This window comes from Thermobia domestica, chromosome 9 (assembly GCF_964235325.1).
Source record: "Thermobia domestica chromosome 9, izTheDome1.hap1.1, whole genome shotgun sequence".
Classification (NCBI taxonomy): domain Eukaryota; kingdom Metazoa; phylum Arthropoda; class Insecta; order Zygentoma; family Lepismatidae; genus Thermobia; species Thermobia domestica.
Window position 1 is genome coordinate 279,250,627 of NC_137462.1, and position 19,254 is coordinate 279,269,880.

General features: G+C 37.4%; 1 protein-coding gene and 1 long non-coding RNA gene across 2 annotated transcripts in view; one reads left to right on the plus strand and one right to left on the minus strand.

Moving 5' to 3' along the window:
- The window catches only part of LOC145660705 (protein amalgam-like), a 464,422-nt gene that overhangs the window by 341,494 nt on the left and 103,674 nt on the right, over positions 1-19,254 (minus strand). The gene's annotated exons all lie outside the window — the stretch shown is intronic.
- LOC145660704 (uncharacterized) overlaps positions 1-19,254 on the plus strand; it is a 249,283-nt gene that overhangs the window by 176,330 nt on the left and 53,699 nt on the right. The gene's annotated exons all lie outside the window — the stretch shown is intronic.

The window sequence follows — 19,254 nt, forward strand, 5'->3', positions numbered from 1 at the left end:
TTGGATGGTACTTCAATACAGTAAAGCTTGACCTAGTTGTGAAATTGCACAGTTGAAACCTTAATTTTTACAGCTGCCATACAGGTAGGCATACCAGTATGCCATACGACATAATTAGACCACTGAACAACTTGAGGTACTAATCTACACTTTTACTTGGTCAAATAAACGAATGAATTAATAAATAAAAGTTTTCTCAATTTTTTTTTATTCAGACAGGAAGAAACTGACTGAGAGTCTTACTAAGAGATAGATATAGACACTAGTGAAATGAAAATTATGATGATCTCGACTTTTTACTATTTCACGATTGTTGCATTCATTCTTTCATTGTAGATTATACTGGCCACGACGACTCGTGAAGCCTAGACTCTACACAAATCACAGAACTGCTTTTCGTCACGTGTGATGCATCGGAAGAATTCGGTACGATTCGTGGAGCTGCCTTCCGAACGCACATTTGAGAGAATATCAAACAGTAGAAGTGCACCAAGAACGTTGTCAAACTTGGAGGACATGGCAAAGGAGCAACAAAAAACAGCACTTAAAGATCTATAACATGAACAATGACAATTATTCGAATCTAAGGGTAAAAACAACAATAGCAAAAACAAAAACAAAAAACAACAACAATAACAACAAAACGAAACTTAACGACAATCCGACAACACTGCACTTCAGGAGTTGTTCTCTGTATAGCCTGAGAGTTGGGACTGACAGAATTTCATGGGTGGGGATTGTCGACAGGGACACACCCTCGCGTGGTATTGGGTGGTAAAATTGGTAAATCTGGATCAAGCTTCATGATTCCTTGCGATCACTATAGTCATTTCGAACTAGAATTATGTCACGCCGTAGCATGCTTTTACCATTTTTTAGAGCACAGCTGCGCTATCAAGCAGCGAACAGAACCACCCAGAACCCCATGGTTACCCAACACTTATTTTACTTTAGTGAAATTAAACAGGAAAGAATTCTTGGCCAAGACGGTAATTTCAACAGTTCTAGAAATACAACGGAAATAAGTAAAATGTCAATCAAAATTAGTTAGATTGGAGATAGCATCCCTTTCAGTGTCAGGGCTACATGAGACGTCAACCTGCAGTTTAAGGTGAAATTCGAACCATCGTACTGGATTCAAATTTCAAGGCTCTCTCAGCGGAAATCGAACCCAGGTCCTCGTTCACCAAAGACATACGCGACAGCAACCAGAGCAGCAGGTAGAGTGAAGATAAAGATTTACAATTAAGATTATACACAAGAACTGACTGTTTACGACTTCATTACACAGTTAATGAGTACTTTGTAGTATATTAGAGGACAGAGACTTGGGAGGAGGGGGAGCCTTGGGTAGAAATTATTTTACTACAGCAATTCAATGGACACATTATCCTGTGATTAATCGCGCCACTGACTCAGTTGAGATAACCACTCAGAAGAGACTTGAACAATGGATCTCGTTATTCTGGGATAAAAACTTAACAAGTAGTTACAGTAAAATAGCTCATACTATTAAAAAAAAAAGCACGACTACAAAAGCAGCCCTCCACCCAGTGAAATTTGAAAAGAAAACGGTCCCACCATTTCCGTTGTCACAAGTTCAAAATGAATTACGACGCTGTGGCGACAGGTAGGACACAATCACCTGTTTCCGGCGTTCACGATAAAGGGTTAGTACAAACTGCGAGAACTCACAACGATAGGCTTTGTTTCAAAACTAAGCGTTACTTGTAAAATCAAAAGTTCTTCAGGAACACAACATGCACTTTATCTCCCTATTTAAAGATGTAATAATCTGCATAAGAAAGAAAAATCAATGTTTTGCCTTCTCATGGGTGTGCCTACTGTTTGCACTCTGTTTCTAATTTCGAAACACATTCATTCAGTTGAGTATATTATGTTCCTATAGGAAGAACAAGGAAGACAGTAATCTCACCTAAAGAGGGCTATTCTTCAAGCCAATAGGGAAGTATTAGTGGGTAAAGATGTTTAGGTCTCAGTTCATAATACTGATGCTGTTAAAAAATCTTGGACGTGCAACCAGTGGTGTACGTAAAGGAGAAGGTCTGCATTTCGATCCCCCTTGAAGAAGATATGAACAATAATAAACATTTACCACAGTAGCACTCTTTCGGACTTTGCTCGGCGGGAGGGAGGATATAAAACCCTCAATTTGTATATATTTTCACGATTTTCGTTCGTACATTATTATTATCTTATTGATACAAATCTCAAACTCAGGAGCATCAAATAAGTCCCTTATTTATCATATACAGATATGTACTAATACCAAAATACTGAAACGACATTAAATTGGAAGCTTCAACTACCCCTGATAAAATTCTGAGTGCGGCCACTAATATAGCCGTTTATGCCCGTTAGGCTAAAGAAGAGGGATAATTAAGGGAAATTAATGATGATGGAATAAATTGGTGGAATGAGAATGTGGTAGGGTGATAAGAGAAAACCCACGGACATGATGTTGTCCACCACAAACTTACATGTCTGGGGATCGAACCAGGAATCCCACCCACGAAAGATAAGCGTTCTACCACTGAGTCACCGTGCCTCGGACTAACAGAAGAAGCGAATATATATATATATATAAAACGCAATTTTGACATAGCTTTGCATGAATGTGGGAGCAAGGTACGAACTTGTATAGGAAATCTTATAGAGTGTCTATTTGTCCGTCTGTCCGAGTAGTAGTTCGTCTGTCGATAGGTATTAGAGGACAAATTGAAAATCTTTACGTTTTACGTCGTCCCACGGTTATGTCGGTTAGGCTAAAGAGACGGTGATGCTGAGAAATGAATGAAATGGTGGGAACCCCGAGAAAACCCACGAGCACGGTGTTTGTTCACCACGAAGTCCACACGGCGCCCAGAAAGTGACAAATGCATTTATCATATACGGATTTAGAGTTTCAGGAATAAATTCTATCATCGTCGCTATCGCTCTATTGAAACCAAAAGTAGTAACCCCGATAGCGCGAGCATTTTTGCTTTTAAACATGTTACCAGCTAATTTCACAAACCGTAGGCCTGTTTATGATTCACTTTTTTTTTTCACGTAACATATTTTCTTTCTTTCTTTCTTTTTCTTTTTTTTAACCTTTTATCTAATTTTCTTCAAAGTTCCTTGTTTTGAAAATTTAGACAGAAATTATAATTCTCCCTTTCATTAATTGCTTCAGCAGAATGCCCGCTCTTCGCACGGGGAGAATACGTTTCATTTTGGACATAAAGGGCACCAAAGCTTCCACTAATCAACTTAGGGGCTCCAAAAACTATGAATTCGACACTAATATCGGTCATTGTCAATTATTTTTACCTCTTACCATCCCCCCTTAGGAGTACTAAAGGGGGCTGAATTTTGATTTAAACGGCAACGGAAGTATCACTCCTCATCTCAGCGACCTCGAAAACTATGGATTCGACACTAATATCGCCCTTTTTCGATAATTTTTATACACCTCCTCTCCTTCCCAAAGTTCGGGGCTGAAGTTGGATTTGAACGGCGTTGGAAGTGTCACTATTCATCTCAGTGACCCTGAAAACTATGGATTCGACAGTAATATTGGTCATTTTCGATCATTTTTATATATCTCCCGCACTTTAAGTTGCACCGTCAAAATGAAAGGATAAAAATCATCCCTGGCCTGACCTTCATTTCTGTTGAAAATTTTATCGAGATCGGTCGGGTGGTTCAAGAGTTATTAAGTAACAAACATAAAGTTCATTCAACGAACCTTCTGATCCTGATGTAAACATTGTAGAATGGTATTACTCCGCCAGTCATCGGATGATTGGCTATCGGTCATCGCTTCTTTCGAGAAGCACGTGCTTGTACCCTGTCGGCGTTTTGCATATTTCCCTCACGCAGCCATATTGTAAACTGTGATTCGCGCATAAGGTGGCCCAAACCAAGTTTCTACGCATGCGTATTCTCTTTTATTGCATTAATTCAATTTAGTTCTTAGATAGAGTGTTCTTTCTGTTATTTCACTGTAAGTAAATTGTATTTCTGGTAATGAGCCCTATAAGCAACAAAAACATTGAAAAACAGCTTATTTGACAATGGACTATTTTCTTCTGCCGCATGGATGCGCCAAGGATCTTTAACCAATAAAATGAAACAATCACCACGTGTATTTGTTTACATGAGGTACTGAACGTTCCCTGAATGAACTATAGTCGCTTGTATTTTTATTTTATAGATAGGCAAGTCAACAGAAAGTATACTGATTGTAAGTACCATCATTAAAATATTTCCTTGGAAGCCAACGGAACTATGACAAAGTAAGTTACTGACTGGTACGGATATTAAAATGTTTCAAATTGTGTACTGAATACTCAACATTATACTATCGAATCTTTTACATAAAATAGTCAAAAGTAAGTTTAAAAAGTTAAAATCCATTTAAAATAGTATGTGAACGTAGGCAGTCTATTAATAGCTCCAATAATTCAGCTTCTTTTCTTCGAGAGTCAGCCGTATTTTTTTTTTTTTTTTTTTTAAATTCTGGAGTTAGTTGTCCGTGAGTCATTAAACGGAACCGTCGAAGGAGGGAGGCATGATATGCCATGACAAGTCCCTGAACCATCCATCACAGGGGAAAACAAAGGCGAATCTCACTGCGCTTGCTATCAGACGTTTCTCCCTTCGGGTTGCCTTTCTTCAGTCGCTGCAGGAATTGATTAGTAAAGACCATTAGGTAACTTCCTATACTATCTCCCCCTCCCCTTCTACTAATAAACCCCATCCTCACCTCAACATGAAAGAAGTTTACGAACATTAAAAAAAAAAGGACATCCAATAACAGTAAATCATCCATTGTTTCTCGTTCGATAAATTCAACAAAATAAAAATGAAAGCAAACATTGTTAATTAGCTGAATTGGTGCAGTATGCATTTGTGGACTTGTTTATATCTGAACGAAAAGAAAATGGATCCTCCTCTAAAACCAGTCGCACACATTCACTATCCGTGCGGGGAAATAGAATGAACTGCGAGAGATCATTGTAACATCCCCCCAAACAAACAAACAAAAAAAAAAAAAAAAACTAAATAAAATGAATCTTTATTGAGCATCTCACATTTATGCTCTTTAGACTAAATAATAATAATAATAATAATAATATTATTATTATTATTATTATTATTATTATTATTATTATTATTATTATTATTATTATTATTATTATTAATAATAATAATAATAATAATGCTTCAGATTGAAATAAATGATTAACTATGTGGTCTCGGGTTTGATTTCTGGTGGAAGAGCCTTAAGCGCATTACAATGGTTCTCTGTTGCGTGCGGTCTCTAGTTCGATCCCAGATCACGCAGAAGGCAGTGGACAAACACCGTGTACGTGAGTTTCCTTGGGGTTCTCCCGTTTCGTCCCACTTTCTTCATTCCAGCATTTCATTCATTTTCATCATCACTTTCCTTTTGGCCTATCCGGCATAAAAGTGGGACGTGAAACTGAAAGATATAGCCTTACGGTGGTTCGGATTCCATGTCTCACATAGCCTTGCTGCTGAAAGGAGACGCTGAACTTCAAGATAGAGAGTATCAAATAATAATTACATTATACAAAACTAAAAAAAGTTAACCTTACAAAAAATTACTCCTTGACATCCTCCAAAACTAAATTTGAAGAAATGTTTTTGTTACGTGTGCAAAGTGGGTGCACGGTGACTGCGTGGTAGAGCGCTTACCTCTCGTGCGTCGGATACCTGGTTCGATCCCCGCCAAGTAACTTAGTTTTGGACTACATCGTGTTCGTGGGCTTTCTCGGGGCACATCCATTTTTCCTCCCACTGACTCATTCCACCAATTCTTCCATCATCATCATCATCTCCCTTACCCTACAGAGCATAATCGTCAAACGTTAAACTGAAATATTTCATCTTTTGCTACCTGTGCAAAAAGAAAATGGTTTAGGGAGACTGTGAATACGAATTTCATATGGACACTTTCGATAACGTTTCCAATATGGCAATGACATAAAATTTATTTTGCAAGTACAGGTAGATTATAGAAGATAATCTAATTTCACCAGAATTGGAGAGTGTAGGGAATGAAAGAGAATACTTAACAGTAAAATCATCAGTGTTGATTCATTAAGCCAGCGTTTCCCAACTTTTTTCAACTTACGGCACACTACAGGTGTAACTTGAATTCTCGCGACACACTCATGTAGATGATATTATTATTATTATTATTATTATTATTATTATTATTATTATTATTATTATTATTATTATTATTATTATTATTATTATTATTATTATTTGTAAATATAAAATACCGTGGTACTTTATTTCTGTGATTACTGATCTCCTCAAGAGAAGAAAGCTCGATGACTGGTTTTCGGTAAATTATTATGCTTATTTTTTATTCTAATTTAAAAACAGAAAACAATTGCAATGAGACATTAGACTCAGGGTTTTAAAAAATACACCTTCTGTTTCGAAAACTGTATCCAACCTTTCACTCGAACAAGCAAATCTCTTTTACTTTTAAAACACATTTATATGCATGTTTGATTTGTCGAAAAGATTGAATGATATTACGGAACAGTCTGCAACAATAAAGAAACAATAATGGTCATAACAATGATAACAAATACTTTTTTCAAAATTAAAAATGTACAGAAAAGTAACCGAGTATGAAAATTAAAATTGTAGTAGAGGTTCATAGTACTGTGAAATACAAATACACATTTTCCCCTATGCTTTGCAATTTGATTGCCATGAATTAATAATTTTATTTCGATTTCCTCGCGGTACACCGGTTGGGAAACGCTGCATTAAACAATTGGGATGTGAGAGGGCAAATACATTCTATGGAATTGAACCATTTTAAAGGAATTCAGAAAATCTATCCTGTTGTGAAATTACCCTGCACAGCACCGACGTTGGTTTGGTTGCATTTAGCATACAGCCTTCGAAACATGGCTACGATTAACAACACACGAAGCTAGTATATAAGTGCTATCAAGAGGCTTGTCACGAAGTCAGAAAACCGGAAAATTAATTACAAACAAGGGAGAAAGGGGAGAGGAAGGAAGACGGAAATAAAGAGCACACACTGATAAATATGGATCAAGGTGAAATACCTGTTCCTGTTTTTTTTTCAGCATTAATGAGTTTTTGCAGGGCTGCTAGGAAAGGCCGAGTAAACAACATACTCCCTATTGTTCGTTCCATATGTTAAAAGTGAACAATACTTCGGGGAAATTTGTAAAGTAAAACGGTAAAAATTTTTAACATGGGATTTCATTTTATTTTACAAATAAAGCACAAAGAATATTTTCTACAGTTCTACGAACTTGCGACGTAGATGTTCAACATGTGCAGTAATGAATTTTATGCTTTGGAGTAAAATTAAGAATGGATGAGAATAAACTTAGGATCTGATTATGCTAATATATCTATAGTGTTGTGGTTTGTTTCGCACCCCATCAGCAAAAGAATATGCAACGTCACAAGTTCTTCAGTCTTACCAGACATAAAAAAAACTTCTTCACTTCCACGAGTGTCAATGGAAGAAGTGAACCCCTTCCACCTCTGTTTCTTCAAATTCACAAACATAATATGAACAGAGTTACACTGAGTACAATGCTCTTCCAATATTGAAACTAGGCATCTTTGATTTATCATTCCGATTCCAAAAGAAGGGCAACGGTATAAGCTAAATCAATTTTGGGACACTAAGCTTATATGAAAACCGTGCAAAAGAAGGGTAACGGCATAAGCTAAATCAATTTTGGGACACTAAGCTTATATGAAAACCGTGCAAAAGAAGGGCAACGGCATAAGCTAAATCAATTTTGGGACATTAAGCTTATATGAATACCGTTGTGTTAAATATATATTCCTGATACCTGCCGACAAACACAGTTTCGTTCCACAACTTCCCCTACTTTCGAAAAACTACAAAAATCATTTAAAAAAACTCATTTGTAAAGAAAATAATCTTGAAGCTCCAAGTATCATCCAACCCCGTTTATTTTGGTCTCACATTTTTTAAATTGAGAGGCTTCCTTTGCGACAGAAAAATGAGAATAACAAATATGTTGTAATAGTGTGTTTTTAACGAACTTTAAAACTTCATTACTGAATTCTCTATGTCTCTCTGTGTGTGTCTATGTCTGTTATTTGCGAATTTTCAAATTTTAAGCCCCCTCGAGTCACTCTTCCCGCCAAAAAAGTTCCAATTTCGCAAAATTGAAGGAGTCAGATCTCGGGAACCGTAAGTAAGTGTATTATCTATTGAATTTATCCAAATAAATTTAATATAGAATTTCATATAAATTTCGAAAAAAAATCTTTCTAAGTTCGTTCTGGCAATGATCTTCGAACATTCTCAACTGGTTAAAAATAACTTCTGTTCGTGTAACTCAAACACAAAAATTAACACATGTACACACGGAAGGGTATTGCGTAACATAAAGAAATTTACACAGATAGTTTCAAGCATGAGATATTCCTTAAAAGGCTAAAGTATGATTCAAGTGACAACAAGTAACGGTTAAAGTAAGTGTGTTGTTTCTCTTCTAACGATGCTACAACATATTTATGAAGATACAAATGAGAAGAAGCACCCAATATATCTTCCGCAATGATGTCATTCCTCGCTTCTCGTGCTGCAGATTACGTTAACAATGACAACGTATTCAGAATGGATTGTTGTTGCAGCCTCCGTCCGTTCCGTACACTACTGGACCATTACTCTTCAGTATTATGGGAGTGATGTCATCCATCCCTAGGCGTTACGTCAGCGTCCTTCACGAGACGACTTGTCTACGTCCTATGGATAGAGTTGCCACCCATCCCACGTTTCAACAAAATGTCACTGTGATTGTATTGGGACATCAAAAAGATACCAGTTTTATGATGGTTTTACTTATCTTGTGATTTCTATTGTTTTCTAGTTTCAAAAAATGAAATGAAATGAAATCTTTCATTTTAACTCTCACAATTATGCCCGATAGGCTAAGGGTGACGGATGATTAACGCAAGTGAATGATGATGGAATAATTGGTGGAATGAGAATGTGGAGGAAACGGGAACCCCGAAAAAACCACGGAGACTTCGCAGGGGACCAATCTGGAACCCCACACACCGTAGGTAAGCGCTTCCAAGAGGTTACACTTACTGAATCGCGGAAGGAAAAATGGTGGTATAGATATGCTATATTGACTTGATCCCTAGTATTCCGTTGCAAGCGCTGCTATCGGCTGAAGGAATTCCTCTCGCTTTCTCTCGCTTAGCAACAGCTCAACCCTTATTGGCTCAACGCGTGGGTGTGTGAGGGTGTGAGCTTTAGTTCGCATTTTTGCCACGGCTCAAGACATTTTGGCAGCACAATAGTGTTTTTCCAACTATGTTTTTAAAAACAGTGCCTTTGATTTTAAAGTTTGCGAAGATGGCAACCCTATAAAGCCGCCTCCACAATATGTTACAACTAACACCACTTCTAATATTATGCTCACGGAATAAAAATAAAGATTATGAAATCGTATACAGTTGTTATTTAGAATAATAAAGAAAAATCTCGCTGTGTCACTGCTCATGGGAAGATACGGATTTTTTTTTCTGACCAGAAAGAAATGTAAAGTGCATCATCGGATAAAAATGCGGCATCACGCTGGTTGTGTTGTATTATGACTTGAGAACAAAGTGAGAAAAACGAATTGAGAAGAATGAAAAAAAAATGTACAGCAATCAACAGGTAGAAAGAAATAGATCTATTTTGGTTATGGTCCTTTGTTTTCTAAAATACGTTACAGCAGCTATGGATAGTATGCCGCACGAACAAAAGAAATTCTTTTGGACACCATAAAACGCACCCAAGCGAAGCGATCCAAACAAATTTGTCATTTAAACACCACTTTAAGTGACACATAGAAAAAAAAGCAGAATATTTTTTCATATTCTGAACATTTCTTCAACAGGCATATCCTATTTAAAAGTATGTTAACTTCTTAGGAAGCACTTCTTTGGTAGTAACTTTTCACAACATAAATTATGCTGCAGAAGAAATTTCTTTGGCTCCAGTTCCACAGCGAGCACACAAACGGTTTCCCAGCTACAACGAAGCTGACCAGAGGTCTCTCGAACCAAAACAAAACATATTCCCTTAACTTTGCTTCTCACAGAAATGTATTAGTTGAAGTCAGGAGGAGCCACATACTTTTTCTAGCCCCGGGCTTCCAAATGAGTTAATCCAGTCCTGGTCCACGTGTCATATGGCCTCATTACTCAAAAATCCGCTACACTCCAAATCGACTAATCACACAAGTACCTCTTGCTTGCAATACATTTATAACATGCACAAAATTAGAGGTTTTCTATGGAAAAGCATTTTCTTATGTGTAATAAGAACATATTGCACATAGATAAGGTGTTACCAGGTAAGTTGATAGTTTGATTTGATGAAGCCATTTAAATACGCAGCCGTTTGCTTGATGAGATACTGCCAGGTAAATGTAGGGGAAAAAAGGAAGAAGAAAGTTACGAAATATACACCATTTCTCGTGCCACGGCTGCTTCATAATAAATTTTCCATGCTTGCTTAAGAAAAAAAAAATATGTAACTTAATATGGCTCTTAAACAGAAAATAGATAAATAGCAAGCAGTTAGTCATTTTAATTCCTATATATCATTCTTTGTCGCATATTTTTAGAGACTAAATTTCAATGTCTTACTTTAGGAAAACTTTCCATTTTTTTTATTTGCTTATTTTCAAGAACTCGTGTAAATATAATTCACTAATTCTTCCCCGCTAAAGAAAAGAAAACGTTAAAAGGCATAAAGGATACATCTATGTTGATAAAAAGATGTGTAATTAACAAGATATAACATGGAAAAACAAACGTTTTCCTTCCTTGTTTCGTTGTAAGGTTAACATAATGATAGATGTTACTCTACTATACGACGTAAAAACCGTCAACTATTAGAACAAAACAAAACCGATTAAGGATATCCGGTTAGGTACACAGTTTGACGCATATTGAACAAATTTCAGAAGAGGGACGTCATTTAACGGAAGGGACAAGCAATTTTTCTCCCTCGAGATTTATTTTAATGAAATTAAATAAATAAAATGAAATATTTTAACGTCTCATGATTATGCCTGTTAGGCTGAGAGAAATGGATGATCAAAACTAATGAATGATGATGAAAAGAATCGATGGAATGAGAATGTCGGAGGAAACGAGAGTACCCCGAGAAACCCGCGGACATGATGTTGCCCACCACAAACTAACTTGGCCGCGGATCGAACCAGGGACCCCTCACACCAGAGGTAAAGCACTCTACCACTGAACCATAGTACCTCCCATCAATCCCGATCAAGCTCAAGGAAAAAGTATCCTATAAGAGACAACAGTGAGATCCACCATGATGTGCTAATTAGAGACAGTGGCGTTGGATGGGGATGCACACGAGAGGAGTCGAGACATGATTTTCGTGACAAAATTCGAGTCGAGACACGACTCTTCCAATAGAGAAATATACATTTTTCGAGTCGAGACATCATTTTTACAGCACATTTTCGAGACGAGACAGGCACAAATCTTGTCTCGTGCTCATCCCTAGTGCTGGAGAAGAAGAATATTTTTGAGGTGACAGAAAGGGAAATTCTGTGGTGGACGTGTGGGGAAACAACGAAGCAATACAACACAGAGAATGTGGGAATGAAGGTGCAGAAATTGCAATCAAGATGGTTTGGATACTCTATACAAGTGCTGAGGAGAGAGAGATGAAGAATACGTGGGGAGAAAAGTCGTGCTAAAAAGGCATCTGGTCACGGAGAGGAGACATACCTAAAAGGAAATGACGAGATCTATACCCTGGCCGGCGAACGATGATTTCTGACAGCTCAGCTCGCGAGGACGACTGAGGAGTGCGGTGTTGCCATGTGCTTCTTGCACAAAGGAAGAATCGTCTGCTTCATCGTTGAGGGTGAGAGGGGGTGAGTGAAAGTTTGGCAATATGCAGTGGTTACCATGGACCACGACAAGTTCTGAGCCTAAGGTTGGTTGACCTGCTGTCTTCTGGTCGCTCGCCGTGGCCTTGTGCAAAGCTGTCAGAAATCATCGTTCACCGACCAGGGTATAGTAAAGAGGGATCTGTGAGAAAAAGGATTGAAGACCAAAATGGTATTAAATAGATAATTATTGCGAACTCTCACAGAAAACAGCGACCCCAGTTGATTGGAATAAGCACAGGATGAAAATGTTTGAATTTTGTCACTTTCTAGAAAATATATAGGAAAAATACGGCAGGTGCTATCACGTATTAATTATTAGAGCTTCTTGAGAATTACATTAACTTTTCCAATATTTTTACGAAATGTAAAGTTATGCTTCTCAGAACAAGACTATTTGACAAGTATGGTTGATTTCACACTACAGCCAATGGACCAGCATCCTAACAAATACGTGGAAACAGCTCTTTACTGTACAAAATAATGTTGTGGTTCTGGGTATTTATGGTTATATTTCTCTATTCTAATTTGGTACATAAACAGAGCTTCACATGTCGCTGAAAAGAAAAAAATGATGTGTCAGGTGAAAACTAACCTCTAACCAGAGAGACCCTTCATCACGACAGAACAATACGCCTGTGATTAAAAAAAGGGGAACTATCAATCGAATGCGAAACAAAAGAGGTTATTAAAAGTTGTTATTCTTTCGTAGCAGACCCAACACAACAAACGATATTAATCTTGAGAGTGACGTAATGTGCATTCTTCAATACTTTATGACAATGTTCACTGTTATTGCCTGAGTAGCTACATACAAAAAGTACCGAAACTGGAATTTTCAAGGTTAGCTATCCGTACTCTCAACATTCCTCTAAGATACAGGTTACGTGCTGGCGACCATAACACAACTTGATTTTAAAGAGTCCATTAAATAATGCACTGTATACACTTCTTATATGTAAAAAATTAATAGATCAATATAAAGATAAATGCTATATCATTAGCATACTAAATATTTGAGAGGCGTTTCAAACAAACGGTTTTACTAAAGGAAAAGAAACGCAGGGTTTTAGCCGTTCATTTGGGTTCATTATTTTGCTTTCGAAGTTGACTGAATATAGGTTGCGATCAGTTCTTCTCTATAATTAAGTGTAAATTAAGAAAAGGTTGTTATTTATTTACTAATTATAAATTCCCCTGCATTTTTAAGGGAGAAACAACAAGCGTTCACAGGGGAAGAAATTAGGGGTAATCTCCGTATTAGTATAATGGAAGTATTAAATTTATAGGCTGTTATCCGTGGTTTCTTGGACCAACTTTCTCTTCCTAACAGTTTATCTTTCAAAATGAAACAACCATAGTTCGTACTATTTTCTCAAGTTAGATACGAATTAAGTAGTAGTACCGAAGATTCAGGCTCCATGATAACAGTGACGTATGAAATGGAGGGTTTCCGGGTTTAATTACACTTCCCTTCAACAAGATATTATGAAAAAATACTATTTTAAGATTATATATATAATCTTAAAACAGTATATACAAAAATTCTGAAACGATTTCGGAACTTGATGAAATTCTGCATGCGCCATTCTTTGACCTATGTAATGAAATCATACAGTTTACTCGCGTATTCCTAATCCTCATACTCACCTACTCCTGTACTCCAAGTCTTAACTTCCAGTTTGACATAACTCTTTTTGAATCATAGAGGTTAAAAGCTTCAAACATATAAAACGATAATCGTGCCTGTTGTGCTGTATAGTTGTGTTGTGAAACAGTCGGTTACTCTGAGGGAAGAATACAGACTAAAAGCATTTGCGAATAAAATCCTGAGACGAATATTCGAATACAAGAGAAACCGGAATGTGGAATGGCGGAAACTTCATAACGAGGAGCTACATAATTTATACCGCTTACCAAAATTGTTAGGGTCGTCAAATCTAGGAGACTTAGGAGGGCTGGTTATGTAGCGGAAGTAGGTAAGAACGTTTCAAAGTTCTGGCTGGAAATCCAATCGGAAGATGAGTATTTCGAAGTCCTAGGCGAAGATGAGAGGACAATATTAAGATGGATTCTGCAAAAATACGAGTACAAAGTAGAAACTAGACCCAGTTGACTAAGGACAGAATTCAATGGAGAGCTTTTGTGAACGCGGCATTGAATCCCCGGGTTCCAGTGGCCATAGAGTTAGTTCGTTAGAGGAAAGAAGCTAGATGAACTAACTACCTCTGATCTACTGGCCCCGTAATCCCGCATAGTGAAGTTAGAATAAGTGGGTTAGAGTCTGTCTCCAGATAAAACACCCACGACACTACTATCAGTGTTAATTTCAAGCATTTCCTTAGCTTACAATCACCAAAATAATTTTTGACATACTCCATAAACTTTAAACTTAGATTTGCCTATAGCTGATATAATCCACTTTTTGTGTCGTTTAGAATAAGATACACCTGTATCACATTTAGTGCTGCTCATGAGACGATTCTCTTCTCGTCTCGTAAATTATGAGAAGTTTCGTCTGGATTCTCCAAGAATTATTTCTCCTCTCGTCTCGACTCGTTTTGTAAATTTATGCACAAAATTTGTGTCTTGATTTTCATGTTAATTTCATCTAGAAATTATCAGAATTCTTCGACGCCACGACGATCACAGGTGGTGTGACACACTTAAATGACCTAAGTACTCAGAAGATATTACGAGTCAATATATGAGTATTATATCAGAACGAGTTCTTGATGTAAAGGAAGAGTTGTGTTTGTAATTCATCGAGTGACAAAAAGCTTTCGACCGAGTCAATTGGATAGAACTCTTGAAAATACTTAAATAAATCGGAGTCAAGTGGAGAGACCGACAAATTATTCGCAACCTGTACCTAGGACAACGAGTGAAGTTGCGTTTGAATGAAGGAGAAACCAATGGTGTGGATATTGGAAGAGGAGTCAGACAAGGATGTAGTTTGTTACCCCAATTACTCAACATTTACATGAATGTTTAATCAGAGAAGCATTAATGGGAATTGGGGATTTGAGGATTGGAGGACAAATCATTAACAAGACCCGGTATGCAGATGATACGGTTATTATAGCTGGAACCGACAAAGAACCACAGGAGATGGACAAAATAATTGACACTGGGAGACTATATAGAATGGAAATCAACACTGAAAAATCGAAAAGTCCGTGGAAATACGCCCTTCCGGATCAGAGTAGAATAAAGAGAACTTGAAGAGGTCGGTCATTTCAAATATCTGGGAAGTATTTTGACGAGAGACGCTTACTGCACCAAAGAGATTAGGTCAAGAATTGCCACAGCCAGAAAAGCATCCAACAAGAAATGATCACTCTTAACTAGCAGGTGTTACATTGGATTAAGGAAGAAATTGGTCAAGTGCTATATATGAAGCATTGGACTGTGTGATTCAGAGATTTGGACATTAATGAAGTAATGAAGAAATATTTAGAGAGCTTCAAAGTGTGGTGTTGGAGGAGGAGAGAAGAGGATCCTTCTAGCCAGCAGCCTTTGGAGGAAGGTCAATTGGATTGGACACATCTTGTGAAAAAAATTGTCTTCTTCATACTGCCATAGAAGGAAAGATGGAAGGGAAGCTAGGAATAGGAAGAAGAACAATACAACTGATGGAGATTTGAAAAATAGAAGGAAATATTTGGAGTTAAAAAGGAAGCTGAAGATCGAGAAACATGGAAGAAACATCTCCAGGCCCAAATCTAAAACTCATTCGTCCCAGGTACTTAATAATAATAATATTTTTCAAACTTTGCTTTGTATATACTTAAACACAAACAAATTATTTGTTGAGCAAAACAATATATTCACATTTAAAAACTGCACACGTACGTAGTTTTTAAATGTGAATATATTGTTTTCCTCAGCAAATAGTTAGTTTGTTTTTAAATAATAATATGACCCTCACATTTGTCCAGGCAACACAGTTGATATCGTTTGTATGAACCATTGGACCGCATTTCAACAAGCATACGACAAAATATATCCTGAGGATTGAACCCATGCAATCCGATTAGTTGCCCCAGAGATTATGTCACTGCTGCTCTTATTAATAATTTTGTATGATGAACGATTTACTTCAATCCTACGCGTTGGTTAGAGAGATCCATTTCTTTCCCTGGTTTTATTTCTTCCTACTCGATCTGCTGAAAGCCATGTTATTGGTAAACCTATTACTTTTCTTCTGATTACGATTTAATCCTTTCCTTTTGATCTTCCGTTGGAGACAAATCAGAAAACGTTTCGGCTGGCAGAGAACAAGGCTACAGCACCTGGGATTCGTTACGCTGCTACGGCTAGGAATAGGAGAGTTAGCGTAGCGGTCAATCACTTCTCTACCAGATTAGTTTCGCCAGTACCTTGAACTGTGTTTACGTCTCACATCAGCTGGTAGAATCAACTAGCTAAGAGTTTATGTTGCGATACAAAGATAGGATGTAAATGTAGAGTCATGGGCAACAGAAAACAACACATTTCATATGCAACAGCATATAATATTTTATTTTCTTGTATCACAGACGAAATATAATAGAAAAGCAATAGCCTCAGGACTTACGGACAGCGTTTCCAAACCTTGGTGCGCAAGACCCAAGGTCAATTCCTTGTAAGGCTCAGTATCTTCGGATATCGAAATACTAATATTGATATTATACCATGTACATACCGATATTTCAATATGTTGTTGATTTCGATATTCGATACCCAAATCCGAATATTGCACATGCACAACACTAATTCCTAATGTACAGTAACTTGAAGGAATGCAAACGAGGCAACACTCCAGGCAGTCTCGTCTCTAAAGTGTCTCCTAAAAGAAACGCCTCATGTTGAAAAATGTATCTTTTTATAGCACAAACTGTCTCGTCTCAAATTTCATAATAAAAATTCTGTCTCGTCTCGTCTCGTGCGCAAACCTCGTAGCTTGCTTACTTAAAATTCGCTGTTCCATAATTGGTTGATTTATAGTTTAACGTCCAGCATCAGTACCTAGGTTATACGAGATGTAGACCTACAACTTAACATGGCATTTGAACCACGTGAGATCCACAGGGGGTCGAACCCGCGTCTATCGCACCGAGGGTGACTGTACTAATCATATAGGGACAATATCAGCTCGTCATGGTTTCGAGCAGAAAATGGAACGTAAAACTCTAAACACGTAAACAAATGAATAATCGACAAGTACAAGGTGTCACAAAAGTATCCTAGTTGAGTGGATTATTAATCAGCACATCAGTTCACACCTTCTTATTTATTTATTTTTTTCCTTTATATGGTAATTTGAATATGAGCGTAGCAAACAAACAATGATTCGAAATTCTAGGTATTGTGTATTCTTCTCGTCTTTGATGTAATATTACTAATTCTTTGTGTGTGTGTGTGGGGGGGGAATCAATCCCATTTCTATCGGGTTGATCCACATATTTCCTCTTCTTCCGCGGTCTCCCTCTGCCGACTAAAGCAAATTCTTACTTTCAGTAACGAAAAATGTGTGATTACAATGTACTTAACGGCAAACGTTTAATCGACTGCTCTGTAAAGCAGGCGATCGCAAGAAAGATCCAAGCCGGAACATGTGAACCGAGAGTAACATCAAGCATCGTGTCTCTTCTCTACAGGGTGGTCCGGAAGTCGGTGTACCCCCCTTTAGTTTCAACAGTATAGTGCTAGTTATATTTAGAATGTCTGTACACAGTTACCTTGAAGTGGTAAGAGTCTTAAGAGTCGTAAACATCGGTTTGATCACCATCCATGTTGTAACACAGATGAACTCTGCGCTAAGTTCTCGCAGATGTTTTGCGAAGATACTCCGGAGTCACGAGGGTGAAGGTGTGTTTCACAGCTGCGCGTAATTCCTGCGTTGTGTGATATCGAGTGTTTCTTGCTTGTTGCTCTATGAAACCCCAGAGAGCATTGTCTGGTGTCGTCAGATTGAGACTTCTTGGAGGCCAGGCATAGGGGTGAAGATGCACAAATTCTTCCAATCCAGCGGCCAGGAAACGTCTGATTCAGGTAATTGGCACGTGAATCACGAAGTGCGCTGGTGCTCCATTCTGCTGTAAATCACAAGCATTAATAAATGGAGGTTGGAGTCATAAGAAATAATGGATTCAGCCTCCATTTATTAATGTTCGTGACTTCACCACAACAGTGTGTTTGATAGCATTTTCTTGGAGTAAAACCTAAAACCGTCAGAAAACACCAATTAGGAGTACATCCACTTCCGGACCACGCTGTATTATAGACATCAAATCTACGATTGGTAATTAAAATAACTAATTTTTCTTCGATAGTTTCTCATTCGTATACGGAAATAAATCTCCGTATTTTTCTTAATTATTTTTCTTCGTATTAACTGGGAAGGCATGTAACTTTATGACTATATTACAGAACCGCCCCTGCTTCATAATATACTAGCTTCTGAGAATTATACACGAAGGTAGGTTTTAGCTCACTTATTATAATAAGGGGTAAGTAAGTCAGTAGAACAGGAGTTGTATGCAGTTGTGTTATTCTATTTTTTTTAATAACCGATTCTATCTAGAGAGAGAGAGAGAGTAAATGGATATATACATCTCTCTTAGGAAACAAACCATAGAAGACAGACAAAAGGAAAGTTTTTACTGAATACCACAAGTGACAAATAAAGTAGGGACTTACACAGTATTCTAATACAAGGTGGTTTGACGAAATTAGGTAGTACTACGAACAATGAATTACCCAAGATAGATGGTTGACAAAAAGTATTGGAAAGACCTTAATCCAGCTATGAATCGACAATTTTTGATAATGGTACGAGTATGTATGCCTTTCAAACATAAATAACCCTCACCACTACACTCATATGATTCCAGTTCTCATTCTTGATATCTGAGCATTTGAGATTAAGAAATCAATGTTTTTACCTTGTTCTGAGAGATCATATGTTTAATCCCGTGGCTGTAAAGATCTCTAAAAACAAAGATAGTTAAACGTATTGAACTGTCGCACCCACAAACGCATATTAGAGGCATCCATGACACACTGAGAAAAATCCGTTCTCCGGACAGCGGTATATTGTACAAATATACGGAATTTTCTTGCTTACTACAGAAATCAGTACGGAGCATATGTTATCGTAATCTCTGCCCTTAGATGTCTGATAACTAACAGTCTTTCTTATATTACATACATATATGTATGTTACCTTCGTCAGCTATATGTTATATACGTCCATTTGTAT